The following is a 14,116-nucleotide window of genomic DNA, read 5'->3' as shown; positions in this document are numbered from 1 at the left end:
GCCCGTTTTTCTCCCGCATGCTGGTACTTGTGGTTCTCCAAGTACCAGCTTGCGGGGGAGGCTTGCTGGGACTTGTAGTACTAATGGAAAAAACAATATCTTTTTATTATCACAAAAGGCTATCAGCCCCCCCATCCGCAGCCCATTGGATGGGGGGGGACAGCCTCGGGCTTCACCCCTGGCCCTTGGGTGGCTGGGGGGGGGGACCCCTTGATTGTAGGGGTCCCCACTCCCCCAGGGTACCCCGGCCAGGGGTGACTAGTTGGGTAGTTAATGCCACGGCCGCAGGGCACGGCATAAAAGTGACCCCCGGCTGTGGCATTATCTGTCCAGCTAGTGGAGCCCGATGCTGGTGTTAAAAATACGGGGGACCCCTACTCTTTTTGTCCCCCGTATTTTTGGCACCAGCACCAGGCGCAGAGCCCGGTGCTGGTTTTAAAAATACGGGGGATCCCTGCCCAATTTTTCCCCTGCATTTTTAGAACCAGGACCAGCTCGAAGAGCCCGAGGCTGGTTATGCTTTGGAGGGGGGACCCCACGCCATTTTTCCCCCCGGGTTTTTCCCGTTTTTTAAAATCGCGGCAAAATCCGCCAAATCGGCCGATTTTCGCCCGCGATTCTGGCGAATCCGTTTTTTATTGAATATGGTGAATTCCGGAAGCCACCTTCCGGAATTCACCTGGCGAATTTAGTCGAATTAAAAAACGGCGAAAAATTGCCGCGATTCGCCGTGAATTGCATATACCCCTTTGCATTTATAGAAACAATGTTAACCATACTGCACAGGAAACGAAGATTGCATAGTTACCATCAACCAGCTGGCATGTAGAAAGTATGAGCAACAATTTCCGGACAGAAGGAGAGGAAAATGGAAAGAAAGGATAAGAAAAAGGAGAATAACAGTTAAAGGAAACATAACATTAACCCCTCTTGGGGGCATGGTTGGATGCCTAACCATGGCGACTCAGAATTAGTCTGTGGGGGGTAGTGGTTAATCTGCCCACACCCGAACTAAAATTCAACAAGATGCAGTTATTCGGACCTCTATCTCTGGTCCCCCGCACCGCCAGCCTCTGGAACTAAAAAAAAAGAAAATAAAGTATTCTAGGGTAAAATACCCATCTACCAAAGAGACGTGGGCGGTAGACGGAGCAACAGAGGCAGAAAACAAACAGTAAACCAACGGTGTCGAGGCCAAACAGTAAACCAACGGTGTCGAGGCATCACCTGAAGAACAGTCTAATAGCATTCAAATCGGCCTTACATAGACACCCGTAATAAGCAACTGCCAAGGAACTGGTGTAAAATATGAAACATGACATAACAAAATGATTAGAAAGATACAAAAACAATGCAAGTGTAGTGGAACAAATAATACTCAGAGCTCAGCAGCCGACGAGGCCCAGTCCCGCTGAAGGCCCCGTTCGGGAGAGGTGTGTGTAGATGAGCTTGCAGAGTTCCATGACGCGAGGATCTTTTTCCCCTCCTCGACATTTGTTATAACGACAGTAGAACCTTCTCGAGAAATAAGCAACTTTGTAGGAAATCCCCATCTGTATAGAATGTTCTCTCTGCGTAGCACTGACGTGATGGGGTAAAGAGAGCGCCTTTTCGCTAGAGTAGCAGGGGACAGGTCTCCGAATATCTGAAGTGAGCCCAAAGCATCAGAAGCAGTATCCGAGGGTCTAGCAGCTTTCAAAATTGCCTCCTTCACGTGGAAATAATGTACCCTCATAAGAACGTCTCGGGGGACCCCATCAGGGGCGTTCCTGGCTTTGGGGAGCCTATGGATGCGATCAATCAGAAAGTCCGCCGAGCGGTATGAGGGAAGGAGTTTGCTGAAGAGGTCAACTGCAAAATCGTTTAAAGCGCTATTGGCGACAGCCTCCGGAACACCTCGCAGCTTTATATTGTTTCGTCTCGATCTGTCCTCTAGTTCAGAGAGCTTGTCCTTGAGTGCCGTTACCTCAGTTTGAAGCAGTTCATGGGAGGAGATTAGGTCATTATGCGACGACACTATTTCACCCATTTTGGTTTCTAGGTGATCGGTGCGGCCACCAATCTCATCAATAGATCTCTGGCATTCCTTCATAGTCGCTCTGAATTCAGCCGCAACTTCATCCTTAAATTGCGTTAGTAGACGCTTCATAGCGCCCACCGTAAGTGAGTCACTGTCCTCGATAGAGCTGGTGTGTGTGGTAACAGTGATAGGGGCAGACGCATCTCGAAGCGGCGAGGACACAGGTGCAACAGACTTCGAGGAACCACTCCGTATATCTTTTGATTTAGTGGTTTGAGGAGAAGGTTTAAAGAACGCCACTTGGGAAACAGATTTAGCGGCCTTATATTTCTTGGGAGGCATCATAAAGCTGACCGACACAAATAACGGGACTGAAGTTAGGGGAGACGTTAGTAATATCAATCAGAGAAGGATCCACATGAAGGTTGAGTTGTCATGTCATGTCATGTCAAAGAAGTAGTCGGATGGAGGCAGAATTGTCTCAGAGCAGTCACATCATAATAGCGTGGTCAATCCACCAAGGGGACATCGCATCCGATAGTCACGGCCGGTGCTGGGAGAGCTGCGTTCCTATGAAGACTGTAGAATAATATGTATTATGTATCGAGTACACTGTGGGAGAAGTGCCTGTATTTACACCCAGTGGCCACAAGATGGGGCAGCTGTAGCAGAAGAAGACACTGCTGTGAGAAATTTTAAAGCACCACAGGAAAGGGTATTGCCCAGATCTCTCCACAGAGGCCCCAGAGTGGGAACACAGTCAAGATTGTACCAGAGGGCCACCAGACTCAATGCAGCCCCAGGTCAGAGTCCCCCACAGCACACAGGCACACTACCTCTGATGATCCTGTTCCTCCAGAAAATCCAAGATGGCCGCCACGTCTCCTGGGCCCCTGTCTCCCTGCTGTTCCCCACTGCCAGATGCCTCCTCTGCTTGCTGTATACGGTGGGTGACCTCTCTGGGGGACTGGGGAAGCCTGCTGTTGGTGTCTGCGCCCCGGGGGGGGGGTCCGCGCCGCTTCCTGGCGCCGCGATCCCGCTATGGAGCTCCAAACTCGGGTGCAGAATGTACTCGAGGCCCCGGCTTCTGGAGGTGCGTAGGCCGCAACCTGCAAGAACAGAGCAAACTGCTCCCCGGCTCCACGGCTGACTCTGCTGGGCACAAGTATGTTACAGAGGGGGAAGGGGGGGAGCCCCCGGAGGGTGTCCACTGAGGGTGTTGACCCTGAAAAGAAAGCTTTAATAGCGGTGGGTAGAGGAGCCAGGCAGAGGCACGTCTGCACTCCTCACCATCCAGACCACGCCCCCCTAGCCTTTGGATTTTTGAGACCCAAGTGCATGATTGTGCAATTTTTTTGAACATTTAAACTGTAGTTGCTACACTTGCGCGAAGAAGCGCCGCTCTGACTTTCAGAGGACCCACATGGATGCTGAGGCAAAAGATTCTTCAGAACTAGTTACTGTGCTCATGCCTCCCGCTGGTAAGAAATACTCTGCAGCAGTGCAGCTACACACTGGAGTTACTTTTAAGTGTGATTTATGGGTATAAACGGCATTACTACTGTGGGCATTGTGGGTGTAAGGGGCACTAATACTGTGGGCCTAGCCCTAGGGAAGCCAGCCTGAGCCTCTGCTCTGAGACTCAGTCACTGTCAGTCTGTCTCGCTGCTTGTCATACTCTGTGTGCTGCCCCTCAGCCTGTACTTTTGTTGTTCTTTGAGCTGCATGTCTCATTGAGTTCACAACAGTAGTTCCTGAACAGATGATAGGTTGCATTATAGTGACTATTGCTTCATAGAGAAACATTTGGATCTGCATGGTGTCACATGCAGCCCCCGGCCTGATCAAGAGTAGTTTCACCTCATCAGGGCCTCATCCTACTCCATTAAGAGATGATTCAGGCTTCTTAATGCATCAGTTGTTGCTTCGGTCTCATGTATGCACAAACCTAGAGAGCTGTAAAATAGTTGTGATAGGTACCTAAAGAACACTGACATGATCCCATCTCATAACTACTGTATGTCCTTTTAGCATCATTATAATAACAATACCTCTCTATAGAAAAATGGATAACTATCTTGTATACTTGCCAATCTGATGCAATAGTAATACCACATGTTCTCCCTAGAGCATAAACACAAGCCAACTGAACTTCTGAAAATATTTTGATTTGTATTTTAGGGAAGGGAATTGTTCTCATGCCTCACAGTCATTTGAATGAAAGTGTAATTAATGTTGCTTTTATCTGTCATAGATTTCATATGCAGTATTGTGTTTGATTGCATTCATTGAAAGTGGAGCAAAGATAAGTTTGACAATCACAAGAAGCACATTCAGGTACAACAGGACCATCACTAAGGTTTTATTGAAATTATTCTGTTACAATATGTTAATACAGGTTGAGTCTCCCTTATCCAAAATGCTTGGGACCAGAGGTATTTTGGATATGGGATTTTTCCGTATTTTGGAATAATTGCCTACCATAATGAGATATCATGGTGATGGGACCTAAATCTAAGCACAGAATGCATTTATGTTTCATATACACTATATACACACAGCCTGAAGGTAATTTTAGCCAATATTTTTTATAACTTTCTGCATTAAACAAAGTGTGTGTACATTCACACAATTCATTTATGTTTCATATACACCTTATACACACAGCCTGAAGGACATTTAATACAATATTTTTAATAACTTTGTGTATTAAACAAAGTTTGTGTACATTGTGCCATCAGAAAACAAAGGTTTCACTATCTCACTCTCACTCAAAAAAGTCCGTATTTCGGAATATTCCGTATTTCGGAATATTTGGATATGGGATACTCAACCTGTATAATTAAAACCTCAACTAACTCTTTGCTGGTAAATCAGTGACTGAGAGAAGCAGAGGTCATAATCGAGTAGAACACCAGAAATACTATTATGAATAAACTGACTTTCACTCTGTTTTGAATACAGTGACTAGACTGATCTTCTTCACAAAATGTTCATCTGCCGTCTCAGTCACTCTCTACATAGGATGTCTGTATTTTATAGAATGCATACAAGCTTCAGCTTACACATAACGCGATCAGCAAAACCATGTCTACATACATCTCTTCACTTACCTCAAGATATCTCACAGAATGACCCCTCCGCTCTGTGCAAGATCTGCGTCTCTCATCCCCCCTCATTACCTACTTCCATCAATGGGTACATGACTTTTTTGGGCCTGCACCCACTCTGGGGAAAGACTTTCTTCTACACAAAATCTTGTAGCATTCCCTGAAAACTCACCTCTTTCTGGCGACTGAAGGCGGTCTTCTGACCGCCGGGATCACATACTGATCCCATAGATTTATATATACAGAAAATGCTCTGTATGATGGACATTTAATGGCTCTGATATAACTCTGAAGCTAATTGTAGTACAAAGAGGGGTATACTAGCACCTGATTGATTTCAATGCAATATATAGTTAAGCCCATCTTAAAGGTCATATTTGCAGAGTATTATTCCTTATAGTATATTCTTTGTTAGAGCGGGGGATGCCACCACTGACAATGAATATAATCATAGAGCATACACAAGGGGCGGTAGTATTGTCTTTGTGTGGGCCAAGAGGAATATAAAACTGCTTTTATTTGTATTATAGACAAAAATATCTTTTATTTATTTTTATTTACTGTATGTTACTGCTGTAACAATACTGCACTCAAACATACCTCCAGGTCTCTAAAGGTGCATACACACTGGCCGATATATATGCCAGTGTGTACCCAGCATAAGGCATTTCTGTAGGCGTTAGTGCCTATTTCACAACATTAGAAAAGGAGATACTTTCCGCAGGATGATGCAACCTAGAAAACCATAAGACTGTGTTCATAATCTGACACCTGCTATAATTATAAATAAATATTTTTGATAACCCAATGTACTGTACATTTACAATTTTCCCATCTTCTGCACTTAACATCTATTCAGTGACCAATTGTTGGTATTTATTTTTCAGTTGCTACACTGAAACAAGTTCAATCATCCATTGGATAGTATTTGTTACATCATCATTAACATGTTCTCCACCTACTCATATTATAATTATAAGATGGGATATTATAAAGGGAGACACAGCTACAAATGGCTAAATAATTACTTTGCCATATTTAGTGTAGAGTGTTTATTGAATTAGGCCTACTGCATATTAAGCCACCTGTTTATCACCACAGCCAATGACTAAATATTATCAATGCTGCATTAACTGTAAGATGTGTATGTAATTAACTCATTCAGTACATATTCGGATACCCTGTCTACCCGCGTACTAATGGAACAATATTGAATGTTTTAACTATTATTATTATTATTATTATTATTATTATTATCCTTTATTTATATGGCGCCACAAGGGATCCGCAGCGCCCATTACACAGTACATAATCAAATGAGCAAACAAGAAAACAGCACTTATAGTACAAGACAATATAGGACAGGTATAGAAAACCCGGGGTTAGGTGCCATCAAAGGGAGCATGGAGTATAAGATTGTGTAAGTAAGAAAAGGAAAGGCACATGAGGAAAGAAGTCCCTGCTATTGTGAGCTTACAATCTAAAAACTACGTATAAACAGTGTATACAGTATAAGTCTGTCATAACCTAGAGCTGGTTAGAGATGGTTGTACCTCATAATCTACCCCAAATTGGCACTAGCAGCGCAGGCTGTAAGTGCCACTTTTAGGGTTTAAAATATATATACAGTATTTTGCTGTAATGAGAATAGGTTGTTGTACAAGCCCTCGAGCAGCCGCAAGACTGCTGACTGTGTCCATAGCTGTCTTAGACGCATATGCAAAAACACACCTTTATTTTACACTGCCTACGCTTACATTCCACTCCTGTCCTCCCCCTCACCTGAAATGCATACAAAGCTGCCTATGAAAGGTGACATTTTCTTTCCATGGACTGCCATCCACCACCTATTCACTGTCTAGCTGCATGCTAGGAGGCTGGTAGCAAATGCTGCTGGCCGCTCTGATTGCATGTAATTCACAATCAGAGCAGCTGGCCAGAATTCTCTACCTGCCTCCCATGAAGCTTCAGAGGCACTTGCTCAAGGGTTGGAGTGGGGAAGGGATTGTAGGGGGGGGGGGGGGGGGGGCTGGAGCTGGGCAACGGTCCAGTGTGCCTATATGTAACCTGAAGCTCTCAGTGTACAGTCTCACATTAATAAAAAGGGCTATAACAAGGGTGTTGCAGACGGTGCTTAGCACACAGCACATTTGCCCTGTGAATGCATTATCAGCATCCACCCTGATTGGCCGCCTATGTATGCGCCGACACCTGCAGCGCTGATCGCTGTATACATTATAGCAGGCAGCGCTGGGCAGTCAGAGAATCAGAGTCTCTCCCCTGTGTGCTCTGCCCCCATTCTTCCTCCTCTCCTGCAGTGTGTGAAGAAGGAGTTTCGAGTACAGGAGCTGGCTGCTGAATGCTGCTGCTCAGCACAAGGTACAAGCAATGTAAGCCACAGTATAGCTGCTCTGGAGAGGGGGTGCTCACACGCATAGACACACATAAACACACACTCACTCTCTCTCTGGGCGGGATGTACTAAGAAGGCGGAATACATTCCACCACACATTGCATCAGCAGTAATCCGTCTGTGCATGCGCAGAGTGACATGGAAGCAGTGGGGGATGTTGGGAGGGATTCAATTGGATCCCTCTCACAGCACAGTGTTGAAAGAAGCCCATAGGCTTCTTTAGGGTAACGCCAGCTTTTGCTGACATTACCCTCCACAGGCGTTACCCTCCACATTGAAGCCCAGTGATTAGTAATATGGAAATGCGGTAAAAACCCAGAAAACATGTTTTTTACCTAATTTTTCCTTTAGTGCATCCCGCCCACTCTCTCCTCACTGACACTACACCTGCTCACACAGACACACACTGCTCATTGACACTACACCATGCAGGGAGAAGGGAGGAGAGGACTGATGAGGTGGATGATTGAGGTGTAGGGGCTCCACTTGGCATAATGTGTATAAGGGGCTTTACCTGGCATTATGTGTATAAGGGGCTCTTCTGTGGTGTAATGTGTATAAGGGGCTTTATTGTGTGACGTAAGATGTATAAGGGTCAATACTGTGTGACGTAAAATGTATAAGGGATACTACTGTGTGGTGTAGTGTGCATAATGGACACTGCTGTGTGGTGTATGTGAATTTATACTGTTCTGTAGCCACGCCCCTTCCCCATGAAGCCATGCACCTAGATTTTTGGTGCGTCAATTCTGAGTGCACTATCTCTGTTTTAGATATGTGTGTCTGGGGGGTGGGGGATGGGGGGGACCCCCCAATTCTCTTTCTAGTATAGGGCACCAAAATGCCTAGTTGTGGCTCTGTTAGTGAACCTCCCTGTGGTTCCAGAGGTGATGTGAAATCCTATTTGGGGGATTCAGTGTTGCTCTTCCTAGTGATGTATCGCTCAGTTCTCATTGCAAGGTCTGACAACAATCTCTGTACCCTACTTATAGCACTGCATCTTACAGAACAAGCTTGTGCAGAGCTTCTGTTCATTTTGTTATCTCAGGGATCTGGAGATGAAGTCAACTACCCGTGCTAATCAAAATCTAGTGTTTAGAAACAAGCTGTAGTAAGGATAAGCTGATGCGATTCTTACTGTATATTCCAGATGCTCGAGCAGCTTTGCATTTGCAATCCTTAATGAATCAGGCCCTAAGTCACCTGTGGCCAAACATGGATATACTTAAAACTTGGACCGTTAGGGTGCCTTGAGAACTGCGTTTGGGAAATCTTTGCTCTAACCTATTTACGAAAAACTTTCACTAAGAGGTTTAATTCACTTCCCCATCCTCATAATTCTGGTGAAGTGTGTAGCGTTTTATAACACACTCCAATGAGTTTTGCTTTTCGTAACTTGTCTACAATAACTAATGCCATATGAGGATGGAACAGTGTGAGGAATCTCTCCCTTCTTTCATGCTGAGAATTGGCTTATATGCTAACCTGCATCCATGAATTTGCAGTCTTTGATGGGAAAGCCTCTTATCAGAGGCACTCTTCTGACCTCACATTTACTAAAAGTGGCTGCAAAAAAACAAAAACATGTTTTTCACTGCAGTAAGCCGCGATAAGAGATGCTAAATTATGATTAAAAATGCAAGAATTAATAAATAGGTCCTAAATATTGTACCATTCAAGGGAGGAAGTAACTTCACAAATATGATATTATGCTGGATGAAAACATGGGTGTTTTAAGAAAATTGTGACATTAATAACAAGTAATGAATACAATACTCACCATAATAAAATATTATATGCTAGTGTATCCAAAAGTTGGGCACCGTGATCAAGTTTTTTACTAACTAAATTAAATCTAAGTGAACAGACATTAAGCATAAATTAAGCTTTTTGTATATGCAGTGTGTGTGTGTGTGTGTGTGTGTGTGTGTGTGTGTGTGTGTGTGTGTGTGTGTGTGTGTGTATGTGGGCGCAAAGTGTATCTAACCGTTTTGTGTTCAAATAATTATTTACTTTTATACTTTTAGTATAACAGCATACTCTGTACTATGGCTAAAGGTGGGTACACACTAGATGATTTTGAAACAATAAAGATTTCCCTGGAAATGTCCCCAGCAGCAGAATGAACGATATAGAGCATACACACTGAGCGATATAGTGAACAATGTTGTTTAGTGACGTCACCCCTTCCATCCCTGAACATGCAGCCATGAAAGATATAGCCTACATTGAACTGCATGTTCAGTTGATAAAGATAAATGATAACAACCCGCGGAAGTACGCATTGTTATCGTTATAGTACATACACACTTGACGATATGCACAATAAAATCTTTATCTTTATCATGCATATCGTCCACTTAAATCTTCTAGTGTGTATGCCCGTTAAGAGTTCATTATTGCGTAAAACATTGGGGTCTGTTCATAAAGCAGTGAAAACAGTGGAGAAGTGAGCCAGTGAAGAAGTTGCCCATGACAACCAATCAGTGTTGAGGTAACATTTATAAAGTGCATTCTATAAAATTATGCATAGCAGCTGATTGGTTGCCATAGGCAACTCTCCACTGGCTTACTTCTCCACACTTTTCACTGCTTCATGAATAGACTCCATTATCTTTAATCTGGACATTAATAAAACCAGCATTATATTCTTTCCTGCTACCCAGAGCCGGTCCTATGCATAGGCAAAATAGGCAAATACCTAGGGCATTTGGGATGCCTAGGGGCACAAGCAGCTTCTGCTGATTAAAATTATATGCAGCATGCCTATATTCTGTGTGTGACTGTTGCTGTATCTGCATGTGAAATGCTACATTTCAGTGTATTTCTGGAAATCACTGTAAAGTAGTATTCCGTATGCAGATACAGCCAAAGTCACACACAGACTATAGGCATGCTGCATATCATTTTAATCAGCAGAAGCTGCTTGTGTCTGCTAGACACAAAGTAATGCAAATAAGATGCATTTTTGGAAAAAAAAAAAAAAAGTGCCAGACGTTAGCAAATCTGGCCGGGAGCTGCCAGCTGACTCATGCCAGGCATCTCCTGCTGCATGGCGTATTGAGGCAAGATGTATGAGGACATATCTGTATCCAAGCAGAGGCAGAAGTTACAGTGTTAGCGGCAATGTGAGTGCTGTGTGGGGGTAGGTTGGTTATGCAATAGTGTACGGCATATGTGTAAGGGGCATTATGTGTGTCATGTGTATAAATGCACAAATAATGTGTAGCATATGTGTAAGGGACACTATGTGTGTCATTTATGTGTATAAGGGCATTAATAATGTGCAGCTTATGTGTAAGGGACATTATGTGTATAATGCCATTAATAAAGGTTGGCATAATATGATAGCACAGTGGGCCAAATGTAATAGAGTGAGAGTTTCAGAAGGTGAGATATTTGTTAAGGTGTTTCAGTGTTTTTTAAAGTTGCAATCATTTACACTGCCAAACCAGGTTGATCTTGTTGTGTAAATGATTGTCACTTTAAAAATAAAAAATGCAAAACCTTACCAAATCTCTCACTTTTTGAAACTCTCACTCTATTACATTTGGCCCATTATGTTTATAAGGACATTAATAATGTGTGTCATATGTGTGAAGTGCATTACCTTGTGGTATTATGTGTATAAAGGCATTACTAATGTGTGGCATTATGTGTATAAGGTACTCTACTGTGTGGCGTGACGTATACAAAGGGCACTACTGTGTGGTCTAATGTGAATAAAGAGCAATATGGTGTGGTATAATGTGAATAAAGAGCAATTCAGTGTGATGTAATGTGAATAAGGGGCTCTACTGTGAGGAGTAACGTATATAAGGTAAAGTGGTACTCCTGTGTGATGTAACGTGAATAAGGGTCACTATTGCATGATATAATGTGAATAAAGTTGCACTACTGTGTGGCATAATTTGAATTGAGGGTATTGTTTTGTGGCCATGCCCCTTCCCAGCAAGAACACGCCCCTTTTTGGGCTGCACACCAAATGTGCGCACTCTTCCTATTTAAATTATAGGGGGTAGGCGCACCAAAATGAAAACTGCTATGGGTGAGGGGTGATTGTGCTGGGAAAGGAGTTCAGGGTCAGAGGTGGAACTAGCGGCGGTACTAGGGGGCACCAGTCAAAATCTTGCCTATGGCATGATATTGGTTAGGGCCGGCTCTGCTGCTACCAGTATATAATATATATTTCAACAGTATTATCATCACTGTCCTGTTCAAGACCATCACATATACAAACATGTTCTAATATGGGAGCATTGTATTTGAGAGTTTCGTAGTCAGTCTTTCTTCACCATAATACTGTATCCTTGCTGTATATACTGAATGGTTGCTTCAGTAGCAATATACAGTAATTTCTATAGCATCACTAATTCCACCATCAAACCTTACAACTAAATTACTCTGCATCAGCAGTTACATATGGTCATCATTTGCCACTGCCTTGAGTGGGACAAAATTGCTAAGAGATTTTGAAGTCTGCATTTCATAGGTTCTCTCTGTAACTCATAACGTAAGATCATCTATTGCACTAAACAATATATACTTTTCTTTAACATCCTAGTGGATACTGGGGAATGTACTTTAGTACCATGGGGTATAGATCAGGTCCATTGGAGCCTGGCACTTTAAGAAATAATCAGCGTGTGCTGGCTCCTCCCCTCTATGCCCCTCCTATTAGACTCAGTTTAGAAAAAGTGTGCCAAAGGAGTCGGTTGCATTCTCTGGAGCTCCAGAGAGTTTTCTTCAGACTTTATGTTAGTTTTTTTTTTTTCAGGCAGCACTGGTTGGCAACCAGTCTGCCTGCGTCGGGGACCGAACCAACTTAATATAGAGTTAATGGTTCGTATCCCCGCTGACAGGACACTAAGTTCCTGAGGTGCTGTTTCTCACACTTCCAGAGTGTGAGCCCACGCCAGCAGCATGCCCCCCCCCCCCCCCCTTAACAGATGCCAAAGAATAGACGTGGTGTGGTGAGTGTTTACACCGGGGTCCCGGTTAGCGGATCCCCGGTGACAGTGGCGGCATAAGGGCGCGGTGGTCATGGGCCTCGGGCTGCGGTGCCCACCACGAACCCACACTTGCTCATGATAACGGGGTTTATTATTCTATGTTTTTACAGTTTTACACAGTAAAAAGTCAGTATAATTTTCTAGGGACCGTGCGCCATTGAGGGGGCGGAGCTTCCCGGAGAGCAGGACCAGAGGCTGGAAGGCGCCATTTCCTGCTGCTGCTGACTACAGGCTGCACACTGACGCTGATCCTCCACAGAGGCCACTGGACCAGGGGGTCTGATAGGAAGGGGGGGAGCACATCAACAGCAGTTACACCGCTGTGCACATAGCAAACAGCTAACATACGCAGCAGAGCTTTGCTTTGGACTGTGGTATTGTGTACTGGTCCCATTCCTCTCTGTGTCACTCCATACAGGGCTGTCTGGGGTCCGTGTTGTTATTACACTGTGTTGCTTATTAACTCTGTGTTTTCTGCTGTACGAATGTCTGGGAAAAAGTCTGTGTGTCCCTCATGTAACACCAAGTTTACACCTTCTTCACAGGGATCTTTACTGTGTACCCAGTGTTCTCTGCCATCACAGGGCAGTTCTATACGGGAACCTGAAATGTTAGAATCATTCAAAACAATGATTACTAATATTAATACTGAGTTAGATACTGCTAAGCATGAAAGGCAGACCCTGAAACAGTCTATTGACAATTTCCTAGTTAAGGCCGCTGACCACAGACAGGCTCCTTAGGTGGTCTCTGATAAATGCTCGCTTCCACAAGAACTCCAGTCTGATTTTGAGACTGACTTGCTGGAGTTGGATGAGGCAGAACTGGAGGTGGACGAGGAAAATTCTCTGCCCCCGGGAGTTGAGGCCCTAATTTATGCTATTAGGGAGGTCCTCAACATACAAGATAAGGAGGCAGAGCCAGAAGAGGAATTATAATTTAATGTAAAGCCAAAATGCTTTGTCACCTTTCCTGTTTCAAAGGAACTAAACTCCCTGTCTAAGGAGGCGTGGGTAAACTCTGACAAGAAATTCATTACCCCTAAATAGTTACTGAATTCTTTTCCCTTTACTGCAGAGGGCCGGAAAGTTTGGGAAAACCCCCCGTCAGTGGATACTTCAGTGTCCAGGCTGTCACGTAAAATTGTACTGCCTGTACCTGGGGCTATCTCCCTCAAAGATCCAGCTGACTGCAAAATTGAGACTACACTCAAATCAATTTATGCTGCAGTGGGCGTAGCTCAACGGCCCACTATTCTTTGTGGCTGGATTTCTAGGGCCATGGTAAAATGGTCTGAAAATATAGTGAGTGGGTTTGACTCCCTGCCCCAGGGGGAGATCATTACCCTACTGCAACATATCCAGGATGCTGCTAGCTTTATGAGTGAAGCCGTTAAGGAATTATGTCTCATCAATGGCCATACCACTGCTATGGTGGTCTCAGCCCGCAGGACAAAGGGTGTGGAAAATCTTCCTTTTACAGGGCATGCCTTGTTTGGAGAGAAGCTGAACAAGTGGATCTCTCAGGCAACGGCGGGTAAGTCTACCTATCTGCCGTCTGC

At 44.1% G+C, this 14,116-nt stretch overlaps 1 protein-coding gene across 4 annotated transcripts in view; it reads left to right on the top strand.

The window, feature by feature from the left end:
* The window catches only part of ARHGAP24 (Rho GTPase activating protein 24), a 1,566,862-nt gene that overhangs the window by 702,374 nt on the left and 850,372 nt on the right, over positions 1–14,116 (top strand). Inside the window, exon 2 of one of the 4 annotated variants that reach the window (XM_063919885.1) lies at positions 4,275–4,357. The exons of the other annotated variants lie outside the window; for them this stretch is intronic. The gene's annotated coding sequence lies outside the window, so the exon portion shown is untranslated. The remainder of the gene's footprint in view (positions 1–4,274; positions 4,358–14,116) is intronic. 4 annotated transcript variants of the gene reach the window in all.

Source organism: Pseudophryne corroboree, chromosome 1 (assembly GCF_028390025.1).
Source record: "Pseudophryne corroboree isolate aPseCor3 chromosome 1, aPseCor3.hap2, whole genome shotgun sequence".
Taxonomy (NCBI): domain Eukaryota; kingdom Metazoa; phylum Chordata; class Amphibia; order Anura; family Myobatrachidae; genus Pseudophryne; species Pseudophryne corroboree.
This window is presented reverse-complemented; position numbering and strand designations above follow the sequence as displayed.